Here is a 17,060-nt window from a genome sequence, read left to right on the forward strand (position 1 = left end):
TCCCTAATAGCATTTAAAGGTTCAGCTACACTCCTTCCTGGGACACCACATACCTGATCCACATGGATGACCTTGTACAAAAACGGCTTCATTCTGTTAACAAAAATTTTTGACATAATCTTATAATCAACATTAAGAAGCGTAATTGGTCTCCAATTTTCTAAGCTGTTCCTATCCCCCTTTTTGGGGATCAGAGACACTATACCACTCCTCCAAGATAAAGGTAGAACATCAGAATTAAAAGCCTCCTTAAAAATATTAAGCAAATCATCTTTAAAAATCTCCCAAAAGGTTTTATAAAACTCTACAGGAAGTCCATCAGAACCTGGTGTTTTACCTGTGGATAAACTTTTAGCAGCAATTTCTAATTCTTGGCATCTTACTTCTGTGCAAAGTGCATCTTGGTCCTCCTTACTTAAACCACAATCTAAAGTGCTTAGGAGAAAATTAGCAGCAGATATATCAATGGGTTTCTCATTAAACAGATCTTGATAAAAGGATTTAGCTTTGGATAACATTCCTACATTAGTAGTTTCATCCTCAATGTTAATCATTAACTTTTTTGTTTCCATTACCTTTTTAAAAAAGAATCTTGTACACTTTTCATCCTTCTCTTTACATTCAACTTTGGAGTTAAAAATTATTTCTTTCCCTTTGTTAGTTATAGCCTTCTGAATATCACTTTTAACACTTAAAATCAGATCGTCTACATATACACCCAGCTCTTTGAGTTGATAATAGGTTTGTAGTTTTGTGTTAAGATCTCTATACCATTTCAATTTCTCTTTTGTTTTTTTAACACCCATCTTAATAAAATACTCTTTAAATTTTACCTTGCAGAATTCCCACCATGCTAAAAGAGAATTAAAATTAGTCCTTGAGTTCTGCAATTTTTTAAAAAGATAGATAAAATTACATTTAATTTCTTCATCTTCAAGCAAAGAGACATTCAGACGCCAGACTCCTTTGGCTCTGCAAACCCCATCAAACTTACATGTAGCAGATAAAATCTTATGATCTGAAAAAAAGGTAGAAGTCAATTGCATATTCCCATAAAATGCAAATCCAGAAGCAAAAATATAATCAATCCTTGACATATAAAGGCTATTCCCCCAGGTATACCCAGGGTCATTAGGGAAAGAGGTTCTCCACAAATCTTTTAAATTAAAATCAACTATAAAATCCTTTAGTTGTTTTTCAGTCTTATCTTTCCTTTGTTCAGATCCTCCAGCCCGCTCCTCTCCTGCCATTATACAATTAAAATCACCAGCGATGATAAGCGGGGATGAACCCGGTAAATAAAACTGAATTTTCTCTAATAAATCAGATCTTTCATCCTTATCTGGAGAGGCATATACATTTAAAAGTCTCATATTCATGTCATTATAAATAATATGAACGAGCAGGGCTCTACCGGGTACAATGTCTGTGAAGGAGGTAACTTTATACTCACTGCTCTTGAACAGTATGCCAACACCAGTCACTTTCCTCTCATTATCCCCTGACCACACAGACGGGCCAAGAGTCCATTCAGATCTCAAAGATGAATAATTGATATCATAATCAATGGCACATTCCTGTAAAAATAAAATGTCTGTAGGCAAAGAAGACAAGAAAGAAAATAAAGCAGCCCTCCTCTCTGGGCTCTTCAAACTCCTCACATTGAAGGAGGAGATATTAACACTTGGTAGCTCCTGGGTCATTCATTATCCTCAGACAAAGAACCCCAATCTGTAGGTGGTGACACAAATTCCTCAATATTAACAGGGTCGGATGCTGTTATAACCTTTTGGCAGACAATCTCCACGTTCCCCTCGTCCGCACTAACTCGACCACTCCTTTTGATGTTAAGGCCCTTTTCCTCTTTCCGGTCTCTGCTTTTCCTCTTTCGCCGTTCTTCTACATCCATCTCCTCTGTATCCCTTCTGGGCGGTCCAGGACCCTCAACTTCCATGAGAGGAGAACCCCTCACTTCTGTCTCAGGTCCCACGACCTTCCCCGGGGACACAATGCTTTTGGAGACATGAGCCACAGCAGGTATCACAGGAATTCCGGTAGCAGAAGACTCAGGCATCACTTTCAGGGTGTGGGTCTTAGGCACAGGCACAGCATCCATGGAGCTCTTCCTCATCGAGGGACCAGCCGACGTAGCCACAATATTGGCCCAGGAGCGTTGAGGACAATCCTTAAAAGCGTGTCCTTTCTGCTTACACACATTACACAGAATCTCATTTTGACAGTCAAAAGTGGTGTGGCCTTTTTGGCCACATCTTTTGCAAATAACCACTTCCTCTTTGCAAGATTCTTGTGTATGACCATATTCATGGCATTTCCTGCAATAATACGGCATCCCAGGGTAGAATAAATAGCCACGTTTACGCCCAATTAAAAAATTTGCAGGTGGGCGACACAGACCTCCAATTCCTCTCACATCCTCTCTGAACTTAACAGCAAACTTATGCTTTCCAGTCCAAAAGTCCATTGCATTCATTATTTTATGAGAGTATTTGACTTCCGCACAATATTGGTTTAAAAATAAGACAATGTCTCTTATATCAACGTATGGATCGTGCATAGTAACCACCAGTGGAACATCGCCATTAGAATATAGAGCAATGAAAACAAGTCCTTTCATATCCTCCTCATTGGCAAGCTCCCGAACTTTCTCAAACATATGGTCACATGCAGATGCGGAAGTCAAGGTAAGAATGAAAAGTCCTTTACCTGGGTCTTTTAGGCAAAACACATCTTCTCTCTGAATGTGCAATAAATCCAGCATAATTCTCTTGACAAAAAATTCCAAAGTCATCTTCTCCTTTTTCTCCTCATCCACTTCAATACGGAAGGTGTTCTTAATCCGAGTTTCAGTATGCGCAGCAAACCTAAGGGTCGCCATGGGGGATCGCCTTCCCGTTCTTTGTAAGTCCTCCTCCTATAGCAGCATGAGGCTTAAGACGGCTAAAAAACCGTCGATGCCTCAAGGCCGAAGGTTCGACGAACTCAGAGCCCCTTGACAAGATACAAGATCTTAGCCAAAAGGCCGAGAAGCGATAACCGTGAAAGGGGCGGGCCCAACAAGGTGCCCTTCATGGGCACTATCACTGCTTGCTGTCAGGGAGGCTGCCAGACAATTTTCCATGCACACTCTGGGCTGGGGGGCAGTCAACCACCAGTACACACAGCAGAACCTAAACCCATACCATTATTGCTAAGCAGCAAGACAGGGGCCCATTGCACTCCCACGGGGCCTTTTTAAATGCAATCCATAACCCGGATTTGCCAGGAACCCTTCTTACTCCTCCTACTTGCATGTGACACTGGGCTTAGGATCTGCATAGGAAACACACACACAAGCACACACCTACCTTTGTTGCCTGCAGATGCCTCCTTGGCTGTCCCCAAACGGTATCAAACCAACACCCACGGGAAGCTGTAAGCATAGAGGACATGCCTGCACCCCATTGGACTTACCTGTGTGGGTTAAACCCGGGTTATTTGACAACCTATGGCGGTGATGGTTCTGCTCAGGCAGAGCAGTGCTGATGCTCCTCATAAAGCTGTCGCTGCTGTGAAGGTTCTAGGTGACATCACAAATCCCTATGGTTACACACACAACAAAGCTGGGTTGTTGTTGTTTACACTCTGCAAGGCCTGTGGAAGTGAGTGACATCATAGCACTGTAGTTCTGAGGGTTCTAGATGGATGCAACAATCTCCTGTTGCTTCTATGAAGGCCATAATAGACGACATCACCAAACAGCTCCATAGTCACATACACAGCAAAGGAGAGATGTTGTTTACACCTAGTGATGTCAGTGGTATTGAGTGACATCACAGCACAGTGCTAAGGCTCCTGGGCCTGGACACAGCAGCGGCTGCAATATCTCAACGGAGAATACGTTTATATATATGTGTGTGTGTGCGCGTATATATATATATATATATATATATATATATATGTATATATATATATATATATATATTTCTCCGCCAAAATCACTTTTAAACCCATTTCCACCTTTTTTTCCCTTCTCTTCCTCTTACTTTTTTTTCACGTTTTTTTACGTTTTTCTCCTTTTCGCCTCTTTTCTGGGCGTATTATTCTTCTTTTTCTTCTTTTTTTTCGTCTAATGCATACCCCATCAGTGCAGCAATGCTTATTCAATACCGCCAGCAGATGGAGACACTGGGGGATAATTTTCTAAGGATTTATACTGATTTTTCCTGTCTGAATTTGTCGCACAGAAAGTTGCAGGCCAAATATGTGTGACATTTCTGCGACTTTAGCTTCTAGAGCATTTTTACAACATTATACATAGGTGCTGAATACATAAAAAGCGACTGTTCAGCGACAGACAAGTCGCATCGGCTGAAAGTAGGCCAGAATGTCAGTCCATGTTGGAGCAGGTTTAGATACAGTCTAAAGTATAGATCTCAAAGTCTGTGCACAGAATTTAGCAAGGGCCTCGCACCTTCTGATGCATCAGGTAGGTGCACAATAGCATAGCCTAACCCTCTGTACTTTGGTCTATATTGATGCGGGACATAGACAGCCAGCTGATGACCAATCCATTAGTGCAATGGATGGCTGGAAGCATTTGTCTTTGCCTTTGCAATACCACAGAAGCAATGCATGGTCAATGTACAGCAATGACACACCTGTGTGAACAGCCAGGAGACCCCCCCCCCCCCCCATGTTATGTTACATAGTTACATAGTTAGTACGGTCGAAAAAAGACATATGTCCATCAAGTTCAACCAGGGAATTAAGGGGTAGGGGTGTGGCGCGATATTGGGGAAGGGATGAGATTTTATATTTCTTCATAAGCATTAATCTTATTTTGTCAATTAGGAACATTCAGCACCCACCCGCTATCAAGGCAGCTGCCTATCATGTCATGCCCTACCTGCACAGGTGTGCTGGCTACTCAAATGATCCAATTAAGGAGGCCATTTAGTCAGGAGCAGCAGAAGTCCTGTGCCTGGACGCTCCAACAGCGGCCAGACACAAGCAGAAGCAGAAGCAGCAGAAGCAGCAGCAGCACCACTTTTTGTTTTTTGGCTGCAGCAGCAGCAAGGCCCACAGGGCTGGCTAGCTGGCTAGCCAGCAAGCAGGTAGCAATGAAAGTAGGAATCTTTCTTTTTAACCCTGTAAGGGGGTGGTGCACTGTACCCGAAGATACTGCCATATCGGGTCAATGCATAGGGCGACGGAAGCAAGCTTCGAAATCGGCCCCCGTTCTCAAAAATCCATTTAATATATGGTCCCCAGATAGGGGACGTATCAGATATTAAACTGATAAGAACAGATACTACACTTGATCTTAGCCAAAAGGCCGAGAAGCGATAACCGTGAAAGGGGCGGGCCCAACAAGGTGCCCTTCATGGGCACTATCACTGCTTGCTGTCAGGGAGGCTGCCAGACAATTTTCCATGCACACTCTGGGCTGGGGGGCAGTCAACCACCAGTACACACAGCAGAACCTAAACCCATACCATTATTGCTAAGCAGCAAGACAGGGGCCCATTGCACTCCCACGGGGCCTTTTTAAATGCAATCCATAACCCGGATTTGCCAGGAACCCTTCTTACTCCTCCTACTTGCATGTGACACTGGGCTTAGGATCTGCATAGGAAACACACACACAAGCACACACCTACCTTTGTTGCCTGCAGATGCCTCCTTGGCTGTCCCCAAACGGTATCAAACCAACACCCACGGGAAGCTGTAAGCATAGAGGACATGCCTGCACCCCATTGGACTTACCTGTGTGGGTTAAACCCGGGTTATTTGACAACCTATGGCGGTGATGGTTCTGCTCAGGCAGAGCAGTGCTGATGCTCCTCATAAAGCTGTCGCTGCTGTGAAGGTTCTAGGTGACATCACAAATCCCTATGGTTACATACACAACAAAGCTGGGTTGTTGTTGTTTACACTCTGCAAGGCCTGTGGAAGTGAGTGACATCATAGCACTGTAGTTCTGAGGGTTCTAGATGGATGCAACAATCTCCTGTTGCTTCTATGAAGGCCATAATAGACGACATCACCAAACAGCTCCATAGTCACATACACAGCAAAGGAGAGATGTTGTTTACACCTAGTGATGTCAGTGGTATTGAGTGACATCACAGCACAGTGCTAAGGCTCCTGGGCCTGGACACAGCAGCGGCTGCAATATCTCAACGGAGAATACGTTTATATATATGTGTGTGTGTGCGCCTATATATATATATATATATATATATATATATATATATATATATTTCTCCGCCGAAATCACTTTTAAACCCATTTCCACCTTTTTTTCCCTTCTCTTCCTCTTACTTTTTTTTCACGTTTTTTTACGTTTTTCTCCTTTTCGCCTCTTTTCTGGGCGTATTATTCTTCTTTTTCTTCTTTTTTTTCGTCTAATGCATACCCCATCAGTGCAGCAATGCTTATTCAATACCGCCAGCAGATGGAGACACTGGGGGATAATTTTCTAAGGATTTATACTGATTTTTCCTGTCTGAATTTGTCGCACAGAAAGTTGCAGGCCAAATATGTGTGACATTTCTGCGACTTTAGCTTCTAGAGCATTTTTACAACATTATACATAGGTGCTGAATACATAAAAAGCGACTGTTCAGCGACAGACAAGTCGCATCGGCTGAAAGTAGGCCAGAATGTCAGTCCATGTTGGAGCAGGTTTAGATACAGTCTAAAGTATAGATCTCAAAGTCTGTGCACAGAATTTAGCAAGGGCCTCGCACCTTCTGATGCATCAGGTAGGTGCACAATAGCATAGCCTAACCCTCTGTACTTTGGTCTATATTGATGCGGGACATAGACAGCCAGCTGATGACCAATCCATTAGTGCAATGGATGGCTGGAAGCATTTGTCTTTGCCTTTGCAATACCACAGAAGCAATGCATGGTCAATGTACAGCAATGACACACCTGTGTGAACAGCCAGGAGACCCCCCCCCCCCCCCCATGTTATGTTACATAGTTACATAGTTTGTACGGTCGAAAAAAGACATATGTCCATCAAGTTCAACCAGGGAATTAAGGGGTAGGGGTGTGGCGCGATATTGGGGAAGGGATGAGATTTTATATTTCTTCATAAGCATTAATCTTATTTTGTCAATTAGGAACATTCAGCACCCACCCGCTATCAAGGCAGCTGCCTATCATGTCATGCCCTACCTGCACAGGTGTGCTGGCTACTCAAATGATCCAATTAAGGAGGCCATTTAGTCAGCAGCAGCAGAAGTCCTGTGCCTGGACGCTCCAACAGCGGCCAGACACAAGCAGAAGCAGAAGCAGCAGAAGCAGCAGCAGCACCACCTTTTGTTTTTTGGCTGCAGCAGCAGCAAGGCCCACAGGGCTGGCTAGCTGGCTAGCCAGCAAGCAGGTAGCAATGAAAGTAGGAATCTTTCTTTTTAACCCTGTAAGGGGGTGGTGCACTGTACCCGAAGATACTGCCATATCGGGTCAATGCATAGGGCGACGGAAGCAAGCTTCGAAATCGGCCCCCGTTCTCAAAAATCCATTTAATATATGGTCCCCAGATAGGGGACGTATCAGATATTAAACTGATAAGAACAGATTTTAACTTGGCTACCCCTGAGGGGTATCTTTTTATTTAGAATTCATAACATTTTACAAAGTGCATTACGATTTATAAATATAATTTTTTTTCAATAAAAACAAATTTTGATAATAAAATCACATATAACAATAAAAGTTCACATAAATACAATCATAATACACTTAAAATGGGCACTTGGTGGCTTTACAAAAGGGCGTTCCATTCATTAAAATACCATTTTCTGGCTAATAAAGGATAATATTTCTTGTCTAATAAAAAGTACTGGTACATATCACTAAAACAAAGAGCTAAAACATCATTCACAGATAAAATCTCATGTTTAAAAAGTAAAATGTTTCTGGCATTCCATAGAGCTGCTTTAACACAGTTTATGATCTTCCATGCCATTGTCTCTTGAGTCCGTATTGGGCATTCCAGACATCCATAAAAAACAGCTGCAGAGTTTAAGTCTTTTATTTCTGTTATCTTCTTCACCAGAGGGAGTATTTTAGTCCATATCCTTTTTGCATAAAAACAAGTCCAGAAAAGGTGGTACACGGTCTCGGGTTCCTGGCAGCCCTCCCTCGGGCATACTGCAGTGTTGGCCATCCTTCTTCGGTGCTGGAATGCCCGGCATGGAAGACACTCGTGTATGCAGCTCCAGGCCAGATCTTTCTGTGAATTAAAAAGATAAATCATATTTGCCATCTTCCATATTTTCCTGCATTTCTCTTCATTAAAATTATTCACAGGGGCAATAAAACCACTTTCTTTAATATATTTTAACATTTTTTTGCTATTAGTTACTTCATTAATACTTTTTCCGTTAAAGTTGTACAAGTTGAAAATTTTCTCTAAAATCTTGTATTGTTGGGGAAGATTAAAAGCATAAGGACAGCTTAAAACAGTTTTAAACCACCCATTCCTCCTCATAAAAAAACCTGTATTAAAACGGATAAAATATGACCAGTAACTATCCTTAAAAAGTGTGCTAACACACATGCTAAAAAACTTGGTAAAAAGGAACGCCCTGATGTCGGGGAAGTCCTTTCCACCCATACCTTTTGGCATCATGACGATCTCTCTTCTCAATTTTTCACTCTTGGAGCTCCATAAAAAGGTAAAACATGCTTTAATAATTTTATTTAAAATCATTTCGGGGGGTGGAAAGACCATGCCAAGATACAATAAAATGGGTAAAATCACCATCCTTGTAACTAAAACCTTCCCCTCCATCGTTAGCTTTCTCATGTTCCACATACAAATTTTTGTGTTTATTTTTTGAGCCACCAAGTCCCAGCTATTAAAACCATTGTTTGACTCACTGAAGGAGACCCCTAAAATCTGCACAGACTCAGACACAGGAATGGGTAAATCCCTTAAAAACAGTCCTCCTATATTTAAAACACTGCTTTTATTAAAATTTACCTTAAAACCGGAGGCACAACAAAAAAAATTCAACTTGCTTTAGGGCTTTTTGAAGCGATGGGGTGTCCCTTCCAAGCACTGCCACATCGTCCATGTACCCCACTACTTTAGCCTCTAGTCCCCCTCCTCCCGGCAGGGGGACCCCTCTTATTTGCTTATCTCTCCTCAAGGTGCATAGTAGAGGCTCAAGCGCACATATGAAAAGTAGTGGGGACAAAGGACACCCCTGCTTCACTCCGGAATTTAAAATCACATCCTGTGTCTTAAAACCGTTAACTAAAATCTTGCTTGTGCAGTTTTTATAAAAGGCCTTAAGAGACAATAAAAAGCCTTCAGGTATACCCATTTTCTCTAAAACCTTAAAAAGATAAAAATGTGACACTCTGTCAAAAGCCTTCTCGAAGTCTAAGGATAAAATGGCTAGTTTTCCGTTTCTAGACTTTGTGTCACTAATCACATCTTTTAAAAGGTTAAGATTTTCCCATATGCTCCTCCCAGGCACCCCACAGACCTGATTTGAATGGATTATTTTCTCTATTACACTTTTTAATCTATTTGCGCACAGTTTTGCCATCACTTTGTAGTCACAGTTGAGGAGGGTGATTGGTCTCCAGTTCTTTAGATCTGACCGGTCTCCCTTTTTGAACAGCAGGGAGACATCACCCTTCCTCCATGAACCTGGGAGGGCTTTTGTTTTAAATACTTCTGTAAAAAGGGAAAAAAGGTCATCTTTTAAAACACCATAAAAAATGACATAAAACTCAATGGGTATACCGTCAGGACCAGGCACCTTACCGGATTTAAAACTCCTGATCGTCTCTAAAACCTCCTGTTCCGAGATCTCCCTCTGTAAAAGAGACTGGGACACAGGGTCTAAAACATTGGTAATCTCCTTCAATGAGTCATTCATAAAATCAATATCAATATTTTTTGTATTAAAAAGATCCGCATAAAATGAATGTACCCTTTTTAAAATACCCTGTACATCTTTTTCTCCTTGTATATTATCAATTAAAACCTTTTTATCCGTTACTTTCTTAAAAAAGTACCTGGAGCAGGTCTCGTTCTCTTCAAGGTGCTTTATTTTGGATCTGAAAATTATCTCTTTTCCCTTCTGCTCCAGGCACTGTTTTATTTCTTTTTTTAAGTCAGTAATTTCTCTATAAACCTCTATACCATTGTCTCTGAATTTGTACAGGGTTTGCAGACGGGTATTTAGAAGGGAGTAAAACTCACGCTTCTCTTTAGCTCTAGAGATCCCTACTCTAATAAAAAACTCTTTTATTTTTATTTTCATTTTCTCCCACCATATACTGATGGGAGTGTTAGGATCTCTTACCCGTCTGCAGTCCTTGTAGAAGTTGATAAAATCGGATAAAACCTGCGGATCTTCTAAAAGGGATACATTCATCTTCCAGGCATTCCTCCCAGTCTTTTTTCTAAAATCACTCTTCACCTTAAAAGATAAAAGTTTGTGATCAGAAAAAACATTGGTTAAAACATCACACTTAAAAGGCAGTACTTGATAAGAACAGAAGATAAAATCGATCCTGGAGCTGCAGTTTGCGTTGCTCCAGGTCACACCGTCTCTTTCTGGTAAAATACTATTGCATTTCTTAAAAACATCAGTAAGTCTAAAATCAATAATCATATTTTTTAACATAGAAGATGTTTTATCATAGTTTCTACTTACTGAATTGGTAAAACGGTGCTCCCCCCTTAAAATACAATTAAAATCACCTGCTAAAATAAGAGGTTCAGAATCATTGATAAAAAGGGGTAAAATCTCTAACATCCGTGCTCTATCATTTTTATTGGGTGAACCATAAAAATTTAAAAACTGCCATTTAATACCATCAATAAAAGCTTTGACCAATAAAATTCTGCCTGGTAAAATCTCATGAATAAAATCAATAAAAGCATTTCCTTTAAAAAGTATGGCGACCCCTGCTGATCTGGATTCGTTAGATCCAGACCAGACTGATGGACCGTGTACCCAATCTTTTTTATACTTTTCATAATTTAAACTATGCGGGATGCCGCACTCCTGCAGGAAAACCACAGAAGCAGCAAAAATAGACAAGTAGTTAAAAAGGGCAACCCGTTTCGCTCGTGAACTTATACTTCTTACATTCATAGACAATCCGGACAACTCAGCCATTGGAGATGTAAAAAAAAGGGAGGCTCAGATAACAAACTAAAAACCAGATTGCGCACTGGAGCTCTCGTTACCCCCCACCTCTGACTCTACCGTACACATAGAGGAAGCCGGAGAGGAACCACCCTCGCTCGAGCAGCCCCCCTCTTCCAAGACCACAGGTGTATAGACGGAGTACATTGGTAAGAACAGCTTCTGGGCTCCATTCTCTTTTTCGGCGTCCACCTCTTGCCCCTCCATAGGGGTCGGGTGCGTACTTAGGTCCGTTTCCGGGACCTCGGAGATGGTCACCCCTGAAACCTCCTCCTGGCTGGGAGGAGGAGGGGTATCCACCGCTGGGACCTGTGGAGGAGCTTCACTTGGAGCCCCCGTCACGACAGGAACTTCCATCTGCTCCTCCTGGACCACCTCCGAGTCCGGACGCCCTTTGGAGCCCCTTCGTCTTTTCACCTTTGCTACTCCGTCCGGGTTTTCACACTCAGGGGGACCCCGAGCAGGAGGACCTTCCGGGGTGGAATCGGGCACCTCTCGCTCTTCCACCTTCTCTGAGGTATCTGCCCGATCCCCTCTCGCATTTCTCTTCCCCGGCCTCCTCTCATTTGGGGTCCCCCTTTCCACCTGTGCCTCTTTCTCCTGGGGTTCTTTTGGGGGGGCCGTGGTCTCCATTTCACAGCTTACCTCTTCTTGTGGGGGGTGCTCCTCCTCTCTGGCTTTTCCCCAGGCTGGTCTCCGGACGTCTCTCTTGGGTTGCCCTTGCTGTTCTGTGGTTTTTTTTGGTCTGTGGGGACAGAAAGCATACACGTGACCAAAGTGACGGCAAAAATTACATCTCAAACCCTTATCACATTTTTCTGTTTCATGTTGCATGCTTCCACATTTCTTACAGGAACTTTCACAACTTTCCTTTATGTGCCCATAACGTTGGCACCTTCTGCAGAAGTTTGGCATTCCCGCAAAAAAGAGGTCGCCACACACATTGTTTAATTTAAAACGAGCAGGCGGTAATAGTATCCCCCCTGGGAGGGTGGGGTCTTTGTTGCACGTGACTTGATATCGCCATTTTGAGGTCCAGACACCACAGTCGTTCATGATTTTTCCTCTGAACTCCACCTTTTTAAAGTAGGCTGCCAGGAACCCATCGATCTCTCTCTGATTTACAAAAGGGGAGTACATCTTCACGACAATCAACTTGGTTTCATCTAGGACGTGCTCGACAATTTGGATACCCTTAAGCCTCGGATCATCTTGCTTTGGAATTTTCATTACTGCATCTAAGAATACGCCTTCCCCTATGAAAGTGCAGTCGTAGATCCTCCGCTTAGGGTAATCCTGGATGGCCAAAATCTCTCGCTTACGAACATTAAGAATCTTGTCGAGCACGTCCTCTATCACGAACCTCATGCCACGTGCATCCGCCGCATCACCTGTGAGAATGACCCGCACAGTGTGTTTAATCCGGGCATAAGCCGGTACCGAACCAGGATCTAGATCTTCATCCATGGTTCATTCGTGTTTTGGTCTGGTTCTCTCCGCTCCAAACAACCAGCCAATTCGCTCAAACCTCTCTCCACCCGAAGGCTTTGAGAGGCGATCGCAACCCGTTACCCTGGGACTAAGCCCTCTCCCCAATAGCAACAAGTGGGTGAAGCCCAGGCAATAAACCTGGGCGATCCCACAAGGCCGAGGAGAGGGGGTACCCGAGTACCTTCTGACCAGATCTCCTGTATTACTACACTTGATCTTAGCCAAAAGGCCGAGAAGCGATAACCGTGAAAGGGGCGGGCCCAACAAGGTGCCCTTCATGGGCACTATCACTGCTTGCTGTCAGGGAGGCTGCCAGACAATTTTCCATGCACACTCTGGGCTGGGGGGCAGTCAACCACCAGTACACACAGCAGAACCTAAACCCATACCATTATTGCTAAGCAGCAAGACAGGGGCCCATTGCACTCCCACGGGGCCTTTTTAAATGCAATCCATAACCCGGATTTGCCAGGAACCCTTCTTACTCCTCCTACTTGCATGTGACACTGGGCTTAGGATCTGCATAGGAAACACACACACAAGCACACACCTACCTTTGTTGCCTGCAGATGCCTCCTTGGCTGTCCCCAAACGGTATCAAACCAACACCCACGGGAAGCTGTAAGCATAGAGGACATGCCTGCACCCCATTGGACTTACCTGTGTGGGTTAAACCCGGGTTATTTGACAACCTATGGCGGTGATGGTTCTGCTCAGGCAGAGCAGTGCTGATGCTCCTCATAAAGCTGTCGCTGCTGTGAAGGTTCTAGGTGACATCACAAATCCCTATGGTTACATACACAACAAAGCTGGGTTGTTGTTGTTTACACTCTGCAAGGCCTGTGGAAGTGAGTGACATCATAGCACTGTAGTTCTGAGGGTTCTAGATGGATGCAACAATCTCCTGTTGCTTCTATGAAGGCCATAATAGACGACATCACCAAACAGCTCCATAGTCACATACACAGCAAAGGAGAGATGTTGTTTACACCTAGTGATGTCAGTGGTATTGAGTGACATCACAGCACAGTGCTAAGGCTCCTGGGCCTGGACACAGCAGCGGCTGCAATATCTCAACGGAGAATACGTTTATATATATGTGTTTGTGTGCGCATATATATATATATATATATATATATATATATATATATATATATATATTTCTCCGCCGAAATCACTTTTAAACCCATTTCCACCTTTTTTTCCCTTCTCTTCCTCTTACTTTTTTTTCACGTTTTTTTACGTTTTTCTCCTTTTCGCCTCTTTTCTGGGCGTATTATTCTTCTTTTTCTTCTTTTTTTTCGTCTAATGCATACCCCATCAGTGCAGCAATGCTTATTCAATACCGCCAGCAGATGGAGACACTGGGGGATAATTTTCTAAGGATTTATACTGATTTTTCCTGTCTGAATTTGTCGCACAGAAAGTTGCAGGCCAAATATGTGTGACATTTCTGCGACTTTAGCTTCTAGAGCATTTTTACAACATTATACATAGGTGCTGAATACATAAAAAGCGACTGTTCAGCGACAGACAAGTCGCATCGGCTGAAAGTAGGCCAGAATGTCAGTCCATGTTGGAGCAGGTTTAGATACAGTCTAAAGTATAGATCTCAAAGTCTGTGCACAGAATTTAGCAAGGGCCTCGCACCTTCTGATGCATCAGGTAGGTGCACAATAGCATAGCCTAACCCTCTGTACTTTGGTCTATATTGATGCGGGACATAGACAGCCAGCTGATGACCAATCCATTAGTGCAATGGATGGCTGGAAGCATTTGTCTTTGCCTTTGCAATACCACAGAAGCAATGCATGGTCAATGTACAGCAATGACACACCTGTGTGAACAGCCAGGAGACCCCCCCCCCCCATGTTATGTTACATAGTTACATAGTTAGTACGGTCGAAAAAAGACATATGTCCATCAAGTTCAACCAGGGAATTAAGGGGTAGGGGTGTGGCGCGATATTGGGGAAGGGATGAGATTTTATATTTCTTCATAAGCATTAATCTTATTTTGTCAATTAGGAACATTCAGCACCCACCCGCTATCAAGGCAGCTGCCTATCATGTCATGCCCTACCTGCACAGGTGTGCTGGCTACTCAAATGATCCAATTAAGGAGGCCATTTAGTCAGCAGCAGCAGAAGTCCTGTGCCTGGACGCTCCAACAGCGGCCAGACACAAGCAGAAGCAGAAGCAGCAGAAGCAGCAGCAGCACCACCTTTTGTTTTTTGGCTGCAGCAGCAGCAAGGCCCACAGGGCTGGCTAGCTGGCTAGCCAGCAAGCAGGTAGCAATGAAAGTAGGAATCTTTCTTTTTAACCCTGTAAGGGGGTGGTGCACTGTACCCGAAGATACTGCCATATCGGGTCAATGCATAGGGCGACGGAAGCAAGCTTCGAAATCGGCCCCCGTTCTCAAAAATCCATTTAATATATGGTCCCCAGATAGGGGACGTATCAGATATTAAACTGATAAGAACAGATACTACACTTGATCTTAGCCAAAAGGCCGAGAAGCGATAACCGTGAAAGGGGCGGGCCCAACAAGGTGCCCTTCATGGGCACTATCACTGCTTGCTGTCAGGGAGGCTGCCAGACAATTTTCCATGCACACTCTGGGCTGGGGGGCAGTCAACCACCAGTACACACAGCAGAACCTAAACCCATACCATTATTGCTAAGCAGCAAGACAGGGGCCCATTGCACTCCCACGGGGCCTTTTTAAATGCAATCCATAACCCGGATTTGCCAGGAACCCTTCTTACTCCTCCTACTTGCATGTGACACTGGGCTTAGGATCTGCATAGGAAACACACACACAAGCACACACCTACCTTTGTTGCCTGCAGATGCCTCCTTGGCTGTCCCCAAACGGTATCAAACCAACACCCACGGGAAGCTGTAAGCATAGAGGACATGCCTGCACCCCATTGGACTTACCTGTGTGGGTTAAACCCGGGTTATTTGACAACCTATGGCGGTGATGGTTCTGCTCAGGCAGAGCAGTGCTGATGCTCCTCATAAAGCTGTCGCTGCTGTGAAGGTTCTAGGTGACATCACAAATCCCTATGGTTACATACACAACAAAGCTGGGTTGTTGTTGTTTACACTCTGCAAGGCCTGTGGAAGTGAGTGACATCATAGCACTGTAGTTCTGAGGGTTCTAGATGGATGCAACAATCTCCTGTTGCTTCTATGAAGGCCATAATAGACGACATCACCAAACAGCTCCATAGTCACATACACAGCAAAGGAGAGATGTTGTTTACACCTAGTGATGTCAGTGGTATTGAGTGACATCACAGCACAGTGCTAAGGCTCCTGGGCCTGGACACAGCAGCGGCTGCAATATCTCAACGGAGAATACGTTTATATATATGTGTGTGTGTGCGCGTATATATATATATATATATATATATATATATATATATATTTCTCCGCCGAAATCACTTTTAAACCCATTTCCACCTTTTTTTCCCTTCTCTTCCTCTTACTTTTTTTTCACGTTTTTTTACGTTTTTCTCCTTTTCGCCTCTTTTCTGGGCGTATTATTCTTCTTTTTCTTCTTTTTTTTCGTCTAATGCACACCCCATCAGTGCAGCAATGCTTATTCAATACCGCCAGCAGATGGAGACACTGGGGGATAATTTTCTAAGGATTTATACTGATTTTTCCTGTCTGAATTTGTCGCACAGAAAGTTGCAGGCCAAATATGTGTGACATTTCTGCGACTTTAGCTTCTAGAGCATTTTTACAACATTATACATAGGTGCTGAATACATAAAAAGCGACTGTTCAGCGACAGACAAGTCGCATCGGCTGAAAGTAGGCCAGAATGTCAGTCCATGTTGGAGCAGGTTTAGATACAGTCTAAAGTATAGATCTCAAAGTCTGTGCACAGAATTTAGCAAGGGCCTCGCACCTTCTGATGCATCAGGTAGGTGCACAATAGCATAGCCTAACCCTCTGTACTTTGGTCTATATTGATGCGGGACATAGACAGCCAGCTGATGACCAATCCATTAGTGCAATGGATGGCTGGAAGCATTTGTCTTTGCCTTTGCAATACCACAGAAGCAATGCATGGTCAATGTACAGCAATGACACACCTGTGTGAACAGCCAGGAGACCCCCCCCCCCCATGTTATGTTACATAGTTACATAGTTAGTACGGTCGAAAAAAGACATATGTCCATCAAGTTCAACCAGGGAATTAAGGGGTAGGGGTGTGGCGCGATATTGGGGAAGGGATGAGATTTTATATTTCTTCATAAGCATTAATCTTATTTTGTCAATTAGGAACATTCAGCACCCACCCGCTATCAAGGCAGCTGCCTATCATGTCATGCCCTACCTGCACAGGTGTGCTGGCTAC

General features: G+C 43.5%; 2 non-coding genes and 1 pseudogene across 2 annotated transcripts; all 3 read right to left on the bottom strand.

Annotated features, from left to right (window-relative positions):
• Nucleotides 1-5,156: 5,156 nt before the first annotated feature.
• Nucleotides 5,157-5,347, bottom strand: LOC130325535 (U2 spliceosomal RNA). The gene has a single exon (XR_008870333.1). It is a non-coding gene; the product is annotated as a U2 spliceosomal RNA (small nuclear RNA).
• Nucleotides 5,348-7,438: 2,091 nt separating this feature from the next.
• LOC130325490 (U2 spliceosomal RNA) lies at nucleotides 7,439-7,619 on the bottom strand (annotated as a pseudogene).
• A 7,396-nt stretch (nucleotides 7,620-15,015) lies between these two features.
• On the bottom strand, nucleotides 15,016-15,206 carry LOC130325537 (U2 spliceosomal RNA). The gene has a single exon (XR_008870334.1). It is a non-coding gene; the product is annotated as a U2 spliceosomal RNA (small nuclear RNA).
• Nucleotides 15,207-17,060: the final 1,854 nt, after the last annotated feature.

This window comes from Hyla sarda, unplaced genomic scaffold (assembly GCF_029499605.1).
Source record: "Hyla sarda isolate aHylSar1 unplaced genomic scaffold, aHylSar1.hap1 scaffold_272, whole genome shotgun sequence".
Taxonomy (NCBI): Eukaryota; Metazoa; Chordata; class Amphibia; order Anura; family Hylidae; genus Hyla; species Hyla sarda.